Source organism: Mus pahari, chromosome 10 (assembly GCF_900095145.1).
Source record: "Mus pahari chromosome 10, PAHARI_EIJ_v1.1, whole genome shotgun sequence".
NCBI classification, from domain to species: domain Eukaryota; kingdom Metazoa; phylum Chordata; class Mammalia; order Rodentia; family Muridae; genus Mus; species Mus pahari.
In genome coordinates, this window is record NC_034599.1 from 76,880,320 (window position 1) to 76,884,960 (window position 4,641).

Sequence of the window (4,641 nt, forward strand, 5' to 3'; positions counted from 1 at the left end):
ACACCACAAGAAGACCCACAGAGTCAACTGACCTGGGACCATGGGGGCTACAGAGCTTGGGTCACCAACCAGGGAGCATGCAGGAGCTGGACCTCTAACACATTTGTAGCAAATTTGGGGCTTGCTCTTCATGTGGTTTCCCTAACAAGTGGAACTAATGGGGCTGTCTTGGTCTCTGTTCCCTGCCATTGGATCCCTTTACCCCCTTTACTTGGACTGCCTGATTGGGCCTCAGTGGAAGAGGATGTACCTAGACTTGGTAGAACTAGATTTCCCAGGGTAGAGTGGTCAAGGGGGCTCCCCTTCTCTGACAGGAAGGGGAAAGAGTAATGGGGGGATTTGTAAAGATGGGACTGGGAAGAGAGGGGGGAGTGGGGTCGTAATAGGGATGTAAAGTGAACAAAAATTCAAAAAACACATGCAAAAATTTCTCTTATACAATACATCCTGAACACAGTTTCTCCTCCCTCCATGCTTCTCAGCTGCCCACCTCCCCTTTCCCCCAGATCCACTCTTCTTCTGGTGTCCCATCAAAAAGACCAGGCCTCCAAGGGACAAAAACAAACAGGACAAGACAAAATACAACAAGATAAGGCAAAAGCCCTCACACCAAAGCTGGACAAGAATTGGGCCCAGAGTCCCAAGAGCAGGCAAAAGAGTCAGAGACACACCCTCTCCAACAGATAGGAGTCCCACAAAACACCAGGCTTACAGCCAGAACTTATATACAGAGGACCTGGTGCAGACTCATGCAGGCCTGTGCTTGGTGCTTCAGTCTTTGTGAGTCTCTATGCACCATGCTTAGTTGATTCAGTGGGCCTGTGTTCTCCTGGTGGCCTCCATACCCACTAATTCCTACAGACTTCCTGCCTCCTCTTCAGTGGAATTCACAGAGATCTCAGGGGAGGGACCCAGTGGAGACTTCCAATTTAGACTAACTATCCCTCTCCCCCTCCTCCTCCCCTCCCCTCCCCTCCCCTCCCCCTTCCTCTTTTCCCTTCCCCTCTCTCTCTCCTCCTCCAAGTTTGGCTTGGACCTCTGCATCTGCACCTCTCTAATGATGACTGGACAAAGCACTGACCCATGAGCATAGCGGAGTATCATTGTTTTGGTTTTGGTTTTGGTTTTGGTTTGTTTTAGACCAGTGGTGTTTGGTTCTACCCTACTCCCTGGGCTATCCAATCTCCTGGTTCATGGCCATCCAAGCAATTTTTTTGGACAGGGAGTTGTTCCCTTGCATGGGCCTCAAGAAAAATCAGACATTGGTTGGCTACTCCCAGAAGTTCTGTGCCAGCATTACTCCAGCACATCTTCAGGCAAGGCAGATGGTTAGTAAAAGGTTTTGTGGCTGAGTTGATGTTCATGATACTCTTATGCTTACCCCATCCCCACTGTCAGTTTGCAGAGAGTGACCCTCTGTCCTAGTTTCAGTTTGGGTTAATTGACCATGGGACCCCCTGATCAATATCACAATTGAATTCATACCAATACCTCCACTGGAAGCCTTGCTTGGTTCCAAGATAGCCAAGTGAAACTCTGTGCCTGTCATTATTAGGAGTCCTCAAGGGATCACCTTCATAGATTCCAGGAAGATCTCACTGCAAAAATATGAAATGTTTCAGATTTTGCATGTCATTCTTTGGCCATGCTAATCTCTGTGTCATTCAAATTTCAGTGTATGTGCTGCCAAGGCAAGCACAATTTTTTAAATGTCCATGTCTGAGAAATGAGGTAGTACTTGTATTTGGATGTTTGACTCTCTCTCTCTCTCTCTCTCTCTCTCTCTCTCTCTCTCTCTCTCTCTCTCCTTTAATAACAGAATGGTATTTAGTTCCATCCAAAGCATATGGATTCTTCAAATAAGCAGATGGGGTGATGTTCTTCACTGCAGGAATGACTAGGAAATAACATGTTCTGCAACTCTGTTAACTTTCATGATTTCTATAAATTAACAAGTCTTGTCTTTAAGGTTGGTTAAGAAAATCCATGAGGCAGCAGTTCTGACGAGTGAGAACAGGCATTGGGGGTGCATTGTATAGTAACTGCTTTGGACATAACATTCTATACCCGTGCCATGTTCATTATGTTCATATTCATTTCTGGTGATAGGGAAGTAATAGAAAGAAAATGATAGTACAAAGCTTGAATGTGGTTCAAGCTTGTGAATCTCTAACACAGAGCTATAGAGCCACTGGGCAACTGTTTTCCATTGTTCTGAGGTGATTTGGTGATCCTTGCTGTTCTCTTTACCCTGGACAAGAGTATAATGTGCCACATCATCAATAGATCCATATTGGATCCCATGTTAGATATGAATTCTGAGCATGAACATGGTTTAAATGTTCTTTGCACATAAAAGAAATGAAATTCCTTATACTTGTGAAAACGGTATTTGATTTTGAAAATACCTATAAATATTGCTTGACTCTGGTGAGGTAGAACACGGCAGAGATTGAAGCAAGCTCCTCTGCTTTCGTAATCATGCTGCTGAGTTGTACGTGTATCAGAAGCTCTTTGTGCAGATCCACTTACTGTGTTAGATTATAAGTGAAGTGGTTTAATTGAAAGTTACTAGCATATATTGTTACCGGACTGTCAAATTTCTGTAGCAGCAGGAACTTGTATACAAGATAAAATTTTAATGAAATGGACATTTGAAAATTGCAATGATACTATATCATATAGCGTATATTTAAATCATGAAATTATCTTTACATAATAAAACAAGATAAATACAAGGTCTGGGACTTTAAAATGATAACTAAGAAGGCAAATGTGCTTGTTTTTTACTAAGGCCATATTATAAAACAAATAAACATGTCTAGTTATGTTTATATAGTGTCAACCATTAGAGAACCTAATTGATTTGTCCACAAAATAGAAAAGAGAGAGGTGCCAAGAGTGTGACTATCCCTGATGTAGATTCTAAGATGCTGAAAGATTTGATATTCACAGAAGGTCTCAAGATTGTTGTCTGATGTCTTAAGACAGGATCTCACTCCAAGCTGATATACAACTTACTATGTAGGTCAGAGTAGCTTCAGATGTGTAGTGTCCTTCTATGTCCTCCTCCTCAGTACTGAGATTATAGGTCTGAGCAACTGTGAAAGCTCCAAGGTTTTGTCTGTCTGTTTGTTGATTTTGTTATTGGTTGTTGTTTTCCTTATTTTGATACCACGTGGTAGATTCGATATATCCACTCTATTCCAACTGTCTCTTCTGCAATTAATGTCATCTAGTTTTCTTCTCAGTGGTCTGATTGTCTAGAAAACATCTTACCCCATTAAAATAAAAGCTACAGACAGGCAGGACTTCTATACCTTGATAAAGCTCTAGGACTTAAAAAGAGTCGCAATCTGAAGTTTCAACATATGCTCATACCACAGCACTGGTCCTCTTTCCAAATAACAAAACACTATCACTAAAGACACCACAGATGGTTGAAAGATACAGAGCAGTCAATCCGTAACTGAACTGAAAGTTTTCTTCCTTCTATTATAGCTGACATAGTAGCAGAACAGGGAGAAAATACATGCATGGGCTCACTCACCTGTGAAACCTATGAACTGTAATACCAACTCACTCTGAAATGTGTACCCTACAGTGCAATAGGAATCTCACTGTAATGAAGGTAACCCAGTGTTCTCTGGGTGAATTTGGGGTCCATGTCATAGGAGCTTCCATACCTCACACTGTAAATGCAATCAAATGCATATGGCTGTAGAAATCATAAGCCCTGGAAGCAGGCTTATTACTCTTGTTTAGCTAAAATGACTGGCTTTTAAACATCTGTGTTTATGCCCATAGCCAAATGCTACACTAAACCTTAATCAGAGAAGCTTCTCTATAAAGTTAATAGTGGTGAATATTAAGACTCATGGATGTTCAAGTTGCTGAAAATAAATGATGGTTGGATACCCAGCCCTAAAAAGATGTATGTGTATATATGTGTGTGTGTGTGTGTGTGTGTGTCTGTGTCTGTGTGTCTGTGTCTGTGTGTCTGTGTGTTTCTGTGTGCCATAAAGCTCAGAGAACATTATAGAATAATACATAAGAAGAACTATAGGCTAGAAGATAGACCCAGCAGTGATAAAAATTAAGCAACGAATGAAAGTTTGGCTAAGCTATGTCCCTATGGGTTTGTAAATTTCGTGCCAGCCATCACAGTTATACGATTAACTCAAACTAGTTATTCTTGGCATAAAACGTGTTTTCATAAAATATTTTTTAAAAAATTAAAATCCAACCCATACGTGAAAATTCATAGTATGCACTTAAACTCAATAATGAAAACAATTTCAATTAACCAAATTAACAACAGCTAAAATACAAAGTAGGATTAGATACCTTTCTATGCTTACTTATCCTCCCATTTTCTACATATGACTCTAGCCATTGCAACTATGAAGTCACAGCAGCTTAGGTCACCTGCACGGGGCCTGCCAAGTCTCTTAGAAACTTGACATGAATGGGGAGGAGGTCATGGAGACCTACCCTTCCCTACTGAAATGCTGGTTACTGATAGAGTCTAGAGGAAGCCTAGTCTGTATCCTTATAGGTTCTAGAAAACAGCTAGTCAGTGTCCGGAGGATCTGGGAGGAGGTAGTCTAGTCAGTGTCGGAGAATCTGGGAGGAGGTAGT

General features: G+C 41.4%; 1 pseudogene; it reads right to left on the reverse strand.

Annotated features, from left to right (window-relative positions):
* Nucleotides 1-1,602: 1,602 nt before the first annotated feature.
* LOC115064859 lies at nt 1,603-1,699 on the reverse strand (annotated as a pseudogene).
* Between the last annotated feature and the right edge of the window lie 2,942 nt (nt 1,700-4,641).